This window comes from Lontra canadensis, unplaced genomic scaffold, assembly GCF_010015895.1.
Source record: "Lontra canadensis isolate GAN:19392208 unplaced genomic scaffold, GSC_riverotter_1.0 scaffold185, whole genome shotgun sequence".
In the NCBI taxonomy this organism is placed as follows: domain Eukaryota; kingdom Metazoa; phylum Chordata; class Mammalia; order Carnivora; family Mustelidae; genus Lontra; species Lontra canadensis.
Window position 1 is genome coordinate 1,257,618 of NW_022631179.1, and position 11,801 is coordinate 1,269,418.

General features: G+C 45.7%; 1 long non-coding RNA gene across 1 annotated transcript; it reads left to right on the plus strand.

The window, feature by feature from the left end:
* The first annotated feature begins 2,808 nt into the window (after positions 1 to 2,808).
* On the plus strand, positions 2,809 to 10,399 carry LOC116860854. Its single transcript, XR_004381353.1, has 2 exons — positions 2,809 to 2,958; positions 10,318 to 10,399. It is a non-coding gene; the product is annotated as an uncharacterized LOC116860854 (long non-coding RNA).
* Positions 10,400 to 11,801: the final 1,402 nt, after the last annotated feature.

Consider the following 11,801-nt stretch of genomic DNA (forward strand, 5'->3'; position numbering starts at 1 on the left):
CCTGATTCATCAGGTTGCTGGCAAAGAAGAGGGCATAGGCAAGAAGCCTCCGGAAGTACTAGAGACTCAGCACCCCTGAGCCAGCCTCTTGTGCACCCCCCCAGGCTCTGACAGCCCCCCGACAGCTAGGGAAGGTCTGTCCTCGAGCATGCGGGAGGCGCTGCTTACAGGGGTTCTGGTCGCTCCAGCGTCCTGTCCCGTGGGCAGAACCCGTGCAGGGCGCGTGAGTCTCAAACACCCCAAACCCCAGAGAGAACTGGGGTCAGGCAAAAAAAGCGAGCCAGCCGGCAAGAGGGAGAGACTGGCAATGCACTGTGAAGAGAGAATGGTATTTTCAATCAGTCCTCACTGTAAACCTAAAAAAAATTCTCAGAGTAAATTCATAATCCTGGTGCCCTAATAGCACAGATCAGTGAGAAATCAAAAGTGTTTGTCCAATGGCCAATAAGCACGTGAAAACTGCTCTGTGACCCTTTAGCCAAGAGGGAAATGCCAAGTCAGAACCAAGATGAGATATTCACACCCATTCGGATGACTATCCTTTTTTTTTTCTTTTTAAAAGATTTTTATTTATTTATTTGACAGAGAGATCACAGTAGGCAGAGAGAGAGGAGGAAGCAGGCTCCCCGCTGAGCAGAGAGCCTGATGCGGGGTTCGATTCCAGGTTCCTGAGATCATGACCCGAGCGGAAGGCAGAGGCTTTAATCCACTGAGCCACCCAAGCGCCCCTCGGATGACTATTCTTACCAGCACCAATAACAACCACAACAATAGCAACAATAACAAGAAGCTGGAAAAGAAATGTTGGTGAAGGTGTGGGGAAATGTGTGTCCTAGCACACTGCTGGTGGGGATGTAAAATGGTGTAGCCATCGCGGAAAGCAGTTTGGGGGTTCTTTCCACAGTGGAACATAGAATTACCATATGATCCAGCGATAAAGAACTGAAAGCAGGGACTCAAGCAGACACCTGTGCCCTAGCGTGCTCGGCGGCGTCCTTCACACGAGCCAGCAGGCGGGAACCACCCAAGTGTCCGGCAGCGGGTGAGTGGATAAACAGAGCCAGCATCTACGTACAGTAGATTACTGTTCGTCTATAAAAGGAATGCAGGGGCGCCTGCGTGGCTCAGTGGGTTAAGCCTCTGCCTTTGGCTCAGGTCATGATCCCAGCGTCCTGGGATCGAGCCCCGCATCGGGCTCTCTGCTCAATGGGAAGCCTGCTTCCCCGCTCTCTCCGCCTGCCTCTCTGCCTACTTGTGATCTCTGTCTGTCAAATAAATAAAAAATAAAATCATAAAAGGAATGCAGTTCAGACACTTGCTGTGACACAGATGAACCTTGAAAACATGATGATAAGTGAGATAAGCCAGACACCAAGGGCGAATGTTGCCCGACTCAGGAAGCACACCGGGGAGGACAGCCTGCTTCACTCCACGGATTCTAATGCTCATCTCCTCCAGAGATGCCCTCGCGGACATACCCAGAAACATTATTTGGCCAAATATCTAGGCTCCCTGAGAGCCAGTCAAGTTGCCACAGACAATTAACCATCACATGGGCAAAATAAGTTCCAGATTCTAACCACCGCTGGTGGGGACTCCCAGGAGGAACCTCGCTCTGGTCAGGCCTGGGGCGGAGATGGGGAGAGGCCAGCGGAGACACCTGGCTGACCGGACAAATCAAAGGCTGACAGAATGGGACAGATTCGGTTCAGTTTCGCACAGAATTAATGGTTAAAAGGGAGGGTAAAAGTGCCCAAAATACTTAAATTTCTTTTTTTTAGAACTGGTTTATTGAGCTAATCGGCCATCTGTAAGATTCCTGGTTGATGTCCTGTGAGGATCTGTGGTAACTCTTCCCCCGCCTTCTTGTCCAAGCATCTAGTCTTAGCCGTTTGGATTTGTGTAGTTTCAGACATCAGTGACTTTATAGTTCTGACTTTTGGTCTTGTTCTCTTCCAGAGAAGCTACATTTACGTATCCAGTTTTAGAATTCCGGGAGCGTGAAGAGGACTCAAGAGATTGACTTTGCCATTGTTTCTTCTGATTTACGGCCTTCAATCTCGTGGAGACTTCCAATGGACTCTGTCAAACTTGTTCCTGAAAAATGGAGTTTGGTAAAGGCCGTATCATACTTGATACTTCAGATTCGGGGATCCCATTAATTATTATTTCCTCTCCTCTGGAAATCCGGAAGTTCCTTAGGATGCGCACTGGGAGGCTGACCTGCTGTGTGAGTAGTTTGTCTCCATCTGTGGTCACGGATTTGGGAGCAGGATGTCATTCTGGGTGGCGATCTGATTCTGGTATGCCTTCTTTTTCATTATTTTCACCTTTAAACAGGTTTGGACAAAGCTTCACCACAGAGAAAGGAACCAGGATGTGTCTTTCTGTACATGTGGATAGTACAGTCGTCATACCTCTATGGTACTCAGCTGGGGGGACCAGGCCGTGCAAATGTGCCCCCCACTCACTTGGGGGAGTGACTTCGGACAGACCCCACTGCATGCACTTCCTGTGAGACATCCTAGAGCCTCCCACTTGGATGCCTACTTCAGGCAGAAAGACAAAACAAACAAAGAAACACCCCACAACCTCCAAACCAGGCCATACAATCACGTCCAACCTACTCCAGACTTCTGGTACCAAAGTCTGAAAAAAAAGATATTTGGCTGTGGGATCCTCACAGGTAGCCAAAGGCCTTCTCGCAGCTGTAAGGGTAAAACTCTTCTGGTAGAAATTCTGCCTGAAAAAGAGAAAAGAAAAACCAGGCAATTGACCGCGAGCTTGAAGGGAACGGAGCTATCTTTCTCCTTTTTACAAGCTTAGGGCTGAAAGGCAGTCATCCTGGGGATAAAAATCCATCACGAGGGTGGACAGAGTAGAGGCAGTTTGGGAGTGGAGAGGCCAGATGCCTGCACACAAAATAATAAAATGTTTTCCGTTGCTGTCATCTACATGGTGAGTGGAAAAGGATCCAGGGATAAGACAAACCCCTGAAGTGGTTTGGGGAAATTAGTGCTGATGTTTCCCATTAAAGTAGTAGAAATAATGGTCACAACCGAACATTTACAGAATTCATGTAATGCCTGGGATTCCACTGGGCTTTAAAAGAGGATCTGATTCACACCTCCTACCAAAAGAATGAATTAATTTTTAGTTCTCAGGGGTGGCATGAGGGACTTCCCACAGGCGCTTCGACTCATCAGATTGTAAAGCCAAGCATAGCCAGAGGAAGCTAGTCAATGCCTTTTTCTGATGGCCCAGAGAGGTTGAGTGACTGGCCCAAGGTCACACAGCTACTTAGTAGAATTGCTAGGTCTTGCATTCGGTTATGTTTGCTTTGAATCCAAATGGTCACTTTCTAACTGTGCACCTTTGGGAAAGTCACCCAACCTTTCTGAGCCTCAGTTTCATTATGTATAAAATGTGGATAATAATCGCACTGATCTCAAAGTCCTGTCGTGAGGATTAAACGAGCTAATCCATGCTTGGAACAGTGCCCGGCACATAGTAAATATTCAATGCATGCTAGCTATTGTTAGCTATTCTTCTTTTTAAAGGTAGCACTCATTTAAAAAAATGCTGATTTAACGTCTTCCCTTTTGCCACAGTTTTAATACAACCAGTTGGGATGGAAATGGCAGAGAGCACTGGTGGTCAAGTCGGGTTTCGCTGCAAATCTTGACCAACCTGGCAGCTAGATTGCTGGGAGTCTGAAGCTCAAATGGGTCCCTTCACTTCCGGGCCAGTTAGAGGTTTTGGCAAAGCATCCGTCCTGGTTCCCAGCTAGGTCTTTGCCGGAGGTTCCTTGTGGTGACCAGGCTGGGTCTGGGAGGCAGGTGAAGCACAGGCCCTCTGACTTTGTTCTGGCCAGGACTGTCTCACCTGGTTAGAGGCAAATAAATCACTGGACAGTCCTGGAAAGCGCAGTCAGGGGCTTTGTGTTTTGTAATTCCAGAAAGCTCTACCATTCCCTCCTGTTCAGGTCTCCTTACCTGTGGGTAAATGTCGGATCTTTGGAAACAATTCCTTTAGATAAGACACGGAATCCCTATTAATAACAATTCCAAGGCAAGAGATAATACTTTGGTTTATTATCAGTCTTACTTGAAGCAAGTAGGTGAGGAGGGAACTGGGCTCAGTGGATACTGGAGATACTGGAATGGGGAGAAAAAGATTCAGAATTCAAGGGAAGGTATGTTGGAAGGCAGTATTTTTTTACAGTTTAGTCTAACCCAGGAGCTACTGGAAACCAGAATATAATCAAGTCACCGTAACCTGTCGCCATTTTGAATTCTGTAACAAGCAGGGGTGAGCCATTTCTATGCCCTGTGGGTCTGGGTATTCTCCATAAATGCTGCTCTCCCAAACCAAATCTCCCCTTTAATAATTTATTTCCCTTCCTCTACCATTTGTCTGACATAATTTATCAAACTAAATAACTAACAAGGGGCGCCTGGCTGGCTCAACCAGTTAAGCATCTGCCTTTGGCTCAGGTCATGGTCTCAGGGTCCTGGGATCGAGCCCCACATCGGGCTCCCTGCTCAGCGGAGAGCCTGCTTCTCCTTCTCCCTCTGTTTCTCCCTCTCCCTCTGCACTTGGTAAAATTTTTTCGCTCTTCAGTAAGTGCTTATACCTATTGAGGCCAAGTTAACACGTCTTTTCAACATAATTCAGATTTCCATTATTACAAATACACACGATTAGCCAACATTTGTCTCTAGCCTCTTGTGAGGAAATCTCTAGCTTCCGATTTATTTTATTCCCCCCTCCCCCAATGGACTGAAGCCATGACTGGTGGGAATTTTGGTGAGTAAATAGTTTGGGGTCCATTTGGCACAAGCACGTTCTGAGAATGGCTTTGAGTCTTGTTGTGTATGAATCCGCAGTGGCAACGATGCACCGTTGTGATTAAAGCCGAGAAGCATGGGGCATTCCATTAAAGGAAATAAGCATTAACTTTCCTTCCCAGCCTGGTTACTCGGGACATTAATCAGCCCATAAAAATGGGATTAAGTCAACTCTCAATTTAGTTTTGTAGTTCACCTTGAAAATGTAATGCTCTTTTGTTTCTTAATATCTGGTGATCACATTTTTCGATGTAATGAAAGAGCAGGGATATTTTCCCACAAATTTTCATGGGGATTCATGACTACAGATGGAACCCTCCCTGAAGACATAATGAACAATTATTCAATCTGGGAAATGGCTTTGGAGGAGCCCTTCCAGTTGGGGGTATATAAAGTGAGTTTCCTAAAAGCTGTGTAAATGAGAGACCAGAACAACCCTCAAACACAGTCATTTATTTTCTCCTTTATTGCCTAATGAATATGGCATAATATCATGAACCTATCAGCTTGAAACTCTGCTCTCGCTCTGAGTCCCCCAAGGCAAACAGATGGGTTTTTAAATCCTTTTCTTAAAGTCTTACTGGATTGCAAAGCCTTTGCTGACATGTGGGGCCTGAAATTTTCTTGAGTTCTAAAACAGCCTCCTCAGATTTAAAGGAACTACCCTGATTCTCTCCTAAAGGTTTGCTTTTTCATTTATCCTTCCCTAGGATACTCCGAGGGAAGCCATCTTAGCCTTCGCCTCCTGCTAGAGTGTCTACTGCTCCCAACTACAGAGGACAGATTAAGGTTAATGGGGGTTTTCCCAAGAAATGACTTTTATTCAATTTAAAATACTAGTCTTTACTCTAAGATTTTGTTCTTTCTCCATTTTGGCGTAATTAGGTAAGTAGGTGATTTTTGTTGTTGTTGTTGTTGAAGTATCTTTGGGAGATAAAATTTTTTTCCAAAAAGCTTTAAAAAAAAGATTTTATTTATTTATTTGACAGAGAGAGAGAGAGAGAGAGAGAGATCACAACTAGGCAGAGAGACAGGCAGAGAGAGAGGGGGAAGCAGGCTCCCTGCTGAGCATGGAGCCCAATGTGGCTCTCGATCCCAAGACTCTGGGATCATGATGTGAGCCAAAGGCAGACCGTTAACTGACTGAGTCGCCCAGGCACCCCTCAAAAAAGCTTTCCTTTAAATATTCTGCTATAAATCTAAGAGTCTAGGAATTGCTGGTTTAGTGGAATCCGGCTATCTTGCAGTTAGGAACCCAAGGGCAAGGCCATTGCGCTCCCCCAAGTCTGCTGGTTGAGCTGGTGGCTGAGCTGGGTCAGCCCCGGCTTCTGTCTTCCTGCTGGGTTGCCTTTCCTCCATCAGGTTCTCTCTTGGAAATGGATAGAGAAGTGGCCCAGGGGAACTGGATATAGTTCTTGCCAGTGAGAAAGGTCATCAGGGTAATCCATGAGGTCCTGCTTTGTGGAGTGATTCTAAAAGTGGTCATGCCAAGAGCAGAGAAAGCCTCATGTGCTGATGAGGCCATGACTGTGGTTAAATTCATTATCTCAGGCCTCCCTCCTGCTGACAGGTGTCTGCAGGTAGCCGAGGGCGTGATCCGGTTCTGAAAGGACGATGCTTGTGTGTGCACGTGTGTGCACTTCCACTGGGAGTGGGCAGTGGGGAGGGTGCTCTTGAGGTGCTGTGGAGTGTTCTGGCCGCCTTTCATAAAGTACTGTAAAGCTTGAGCTTGAACTGAGCAGACATTCTGCTGAGTGGTCCACAGCCCAGGATAAAATGATTCCATCTTGGACCGATAGCACCATCCCTTGGGTCAAAGCAGGGTGTTTAAGAGGGCCTTAGGCTCCTAAAGGATCTTTTAGTTTGCACTGAAATCCCCAGGGTGTAAGGAAAGGAGCCCAGGTGCAAGACATTGATACTAGTTTGCAAGTGTGAGTCAAGAGCCTGGATGTGACATCCCAGGGCTCAGGCTGAGGAATGCAATGGAGAGACACCGGTCCCCCTCATTCCCTCCCATCCAAAGCACATCCTTATTCTGGATTGATTGGGAGCGGGTGGTATGAGGGTGAAGATGATCTGGAGAGGTCTGGTGCCCCGCATGAAGGAGGAGTTGGGACTTCTTGCAAAGCAGGGGGATGTCCACGGCCAGCAATAACCCCAAAGGGTCAAAGTGGTGCCTGGATTTTGTGTTGGCTGAGTGGGCTCCTCTGTGAAAGGGAAAGGCATCTGACCATGAAGTTCAGACCAATTCAGGGTAGCTTTTCGGTCATCACCTTCTTAAAACAGCATGGACGGGCAAGCTCCTCTGCTTTCACTGGATGCCTGTGATTCTTTATGTAAAATTCTTACGTATCTGCTGAAAGCTCCCTACAGCCTGATGCCAGTCCAGGTGAGGTGTCCGCAAAACATGTAATACGGAGTAATCTTCAGCCTGCCTAGTATGTTTCCCTCGAGATCCTACTGCTCTTATCATCCAGACTGCGAGACCACTAATCTCTCACCAGCTTATTCTAGATAGAAGGCTATTTTTTGTTTTAAAGGAATGCTACTTAGAAAGATCATCAAAAGGTCATCAAGCTTCTTGTTTATTTACTGGTTTTGAAGATCAAGTTTCCTGTTAATAGACGTGGGACTCCAAAAGAGAACAACACTCGGAGTCCAGCCCTTCCCGAAAGGATTGAAATTCACAAAATAGGTTGAAGGGAAAAGGCAGTTTCTCCTTTAAGTGGAGGGAGGCATGTGGGAACCGAATTTAATCTCTTACGGTTCCCAAAGTATTTTTTTTTTTAATAGAGCTGAAACCTTTCCGAAACGGTCCAAGATCCAAATAATGTTCTTATCTGTAGTTTTCTTTGGAAACCGTACAGCAGTAGATATAGATGTCCAAACTCGTATCCAGTCCTGTCTTAGGGAGCTGGATATGGGGAGGCTCTTGCCAGCTGGTAACACACTGTTTCTCCGGCTCCCTTTCCTTCTCCAAGTTGAAAACTTTTTTTTTTTTTTTTTGGTTCACCAAGTTGACCTTCAAAATGCCAACTCCAAGGATGTCTATTTGAATTTGCTGTGTTTTGAGCAAAGCACCCCCAAATTCTCTTTGATCGCTCTTTATCTTTTCATTGATGGCAGGGACTTCAGGGCGCAGGAGAACCAGGAAGATATCAGGCTGCTCCCGGCCCACAGTCTGGACTCGGAAGCCAAGATAGTGTTTCACGAAGCCCACTTATCTGAGCGGGGTGCATCTAATTGAAGCATTTAGCCTTCGGTACAGGCTTGTACTTAACAGCATCCAAATGGTTGTTCTTTCTAGTTTTATTAAAGGAGCCGGGTCCTTCTCATAAGTTTTCCATTAATGGGATTATAAATTGATATAATTTTAAGTCCAAGAATGCAGAACTGGTATGTGGTAAACATAAACATGTGTTTGGTGTTAGATGTAAACTAGTGTAGCCAAAGTAGGCAAGTGTTGTAAACTTCAAACATAAAACAGATGTCAGGTAATTAGAGACATGGAAGTGATGACAACAGCAGTGAGCTGTAGCAATGAAATGAATTGTTAGTTTAGGCAGGAATCACTGTGGCCCTGGTGGATTTATCACGTTTCTAGCTGCTGTGTGAACTTGATGTTACCCTTCTCCAGGAGAATACAAGTACTGCTTTTTTGATTCAAAGGCAGGAAGTCCAACTTAGAAGCAGGCAAACCGCAGTACTCGTTTTCTGAGTCTGAAGAAATTGATTGGCATTGCCTATCGCAAAAATGGATGAGTTGGTAAGAAATTTGAAAGTGGTATTTCAGCTCATTCTCTAATGTTAGGAGCAAACTCTGAGACCCCTTTTGGGAGAGGTCTGGTGGGATTGTCCGTGAAGTCTGAGTGGTGGGCCTCCTCCCAGCAATGTGGGAGGTGGTGTATCTGCGCAGGTGACTGGTGTATTTTAGGGAGTCCTTTTAGCTTTGGAGCAAATTTTGCAGTTGGGTAAAGCCAAAATGAAAGAGACCCTTGCTATAGTTTTCTGATGCCCAGAAAGTAAAATTTTAAGCAAAAAGTCTTGGATCTGGGGAGGAAGGCTATGGGGTTTCCTCCTACAGTACCAAACTGAAACCAACGCCTTTGCTTTAGCTTTTATGGAGTAGGAAATCACTATTAGCCAAAGGATCATTTAAACTTTTTTTAAAAAAAGATTTTATTTATTATTTATTTGATAGACAGAGATCACAAATAGGCAGAGAGGCAGGCAGAGAAAGAGAGAGGGAGAAGCAGACTCCCTGCTGAGCAGAGAGCCTGATGCAGGGCTCAATCCCAGGACCCTGGGATCATGACCTGAGCCGAAGGCAGAGGCTTTAACCCACTGAGCCACCCAGGCGCCCCTAAACTTTTTTTTTTAATTTAAATTCAATTTAATTAACATATACTGTATTATTCGTTTGAGAGGTAGAATTTAGTGATTCATCAGTTGAATATAACACCCAGTGCTCATTCCTTCAAGTGCCCTCCTTCATGCCATCACCCAGCTACCCCATCTCCCCATGTCCCTTTCAGCAATGCTCAGTTTGTTTCCTATAGTTAAGGGTCACTTATGGTTTGCCTCCCTCTCTGTTTTTGTCTTACTGTATTTTTCCTTCTCTTTCCCTGTGTTCACCTGTTTTGTTTTAAATTTCACATATGAGTGAAATTTTATGTTATTTGTCTTTCTCTGACTTATTTCACTTAGCATAATACCCTCTAGTTCCATCCACATTGTTGGAAATGACAAGATTTCATTCTTTTTGAAGGTTGAGTAATATTCTGTTGTATGTATACACCACATCTTCTTTATCCATTCATCTATCGATGGACATCTGGGCTCTTTTCATAGTTTGGCTATTGTGGACATTGCTGCTATAAACATTGGGGTGCACATGCCCCTTCGATCACTACATTTGTATCTTTAGGGTAAATACCCAGTAGCGCGATTGCTGGGGCATAGCATAGCTCTATTTTCAGCTTTTTGAGGAACCTCCATGCTGTTTTCCAGAGTGGCTGCACCAGCTTGCATTCCCACCGACAGTGTAGGAGGGTTCCCCTTTATCTGCATCCTCGCCAACACCTGTCATTTCATGACTTGTTAATTTTAGCCATTCAAAGGATCTTTTTTTAAAAGAGTTTATTTGTTAATAAACAAACACAAGCAGGGGGAGCAGCAGGCAGAGGGAGAAGCAGGCTCCCCACTGAGCAGGGAGCCCGATGTGGAACTCGATCTCAGGACCCTGGGATCATGACCTGAGCGAAGGCAGACACTGAAATGATTGAACCACCCAGGTGTCCCTCAAAGGATCATTTTAACAAATCATTTCTGATTTACTGGTATCGAAATCCAACAACTCCAATGTCATCCGTGTATAACCAAGTTAACGTTCTAACAGTCATACTTCAGCACAGCTGATTCATTTTTTGCATTAACTGGTATAAAAGTGTGTCCTTTGTCTAGCTAGATGTCCAGATCTTGAAAGCATCGAAGCCATGCAGCTGTTTTAACAATGAATTTGAAGAAGAGTCTTCAACTTCTCAGGGGGATGAAAACGATGGATACCATTGACTTGTTACTGGCTGGCCAGAGGCCCAAACCAAAAAAGTCATGGAGTTAACACCAGCTTTTATTTCAGAGTGTGGTCCCTTCTGGGGAGAATGAAAGCACTGTTGATGAAGTGGTCCTCCTTTCCGTTACGACACCTGGATGTGGCACATCCAACCAGAGACCCTCCAGCCTTCTACCTGCAGGCAGAACATGACGAAGCCCCATTAAATTATGAACGTTCACTGCCCCTCCTACCCTCGCCAGCTGCCAACTTTGAAGCAGGACGGTGTTCCTCTTGGGAGCAACATTTCTTCTGTGTCTTCAGAGGCTCATGTCTATCTTAGGTAAAGGAGCACTGGACTTGGAGGCAAATAGCCCGACGTTACTAATTTTTAGGATTGTGAAATATCCTGATCTTCCGCTTCAACTTTTATGAGATGGGGATCATAATATTTGGCCTTCCTACCTCCTGAGTTGTTGAGTGAACCATGGGAATGCGTTGTTAGTACTATTCTGCGTGTTCATGCTGCTGCCTCCATTTGGAATGCCCTTCTCCTGCTCTACCGGGCCATCTCCCGTAGAGCCCTCAAGACCCTGTTAAAATGTCCCCTCATCTGCCAAGCTTCTGGACTCCTCAGTGCAGAGTGGCACCCTCTCCCATTCTGTGTCTGCCAGCCAACCACACTGGATTGTGTTGTTTACACGTGTGTCTCTACTGTTGGACTCCGAGCTCCCTGAGCAGCGGGACAGTGTCTTACTCACTTTGTGTCCCCATCTTCAACATCATAGCTGGTTGTAGGGGACGCTCAAGAAAATTTTGTTAAGGGGCGCCTGGGTGGCTCAGTCTGTTAAGTGTCTGCCTTCGGCTCAGGTCATGATCCCAGGGTCCTGGGATCAAGTCCCACATCGGGCTCTCCACTCAGCGGGGAGTCTGCTTCTCCGTCTGCCTGCTGCTCCCTCTCTGCTTGTACTTTCTCTCTCTTTCTGTCAAATAAATAGATAAAATCTTTAAAAAAAAAAAAAAAGAAAGAAAGAAAGAAAAGAAAAAAGAAAAGTCTGCTTAATTGATGCTTGGAGGACCCTGAATGGATCCCATGCTTTGGGTGGAAGATTCTAGACCATGGAAGAAGAGACTGCTGTGTGTCACAGCACACAGCCTTCTGTTTTGCCTTTTGTGCCAAAAGATGGCCAAGTGACAAAGCCTCACCTGGTCACGGTCAGATCCAGGCTGCTCAGGGTCAAATCTTTTTCAAGGCTTTCTTGGAACTGAAGGAAGGAAAAGCCCCATGAGCCGTCGTGTTTATGCTACCCAGAGAAACACAGCTTTCACTCTGTTGTGCTTAAGTTAGATAATATGTGTGAAAGGGCTTTGTAAAGTGCAAAGTATCAGGCAGACGCGAG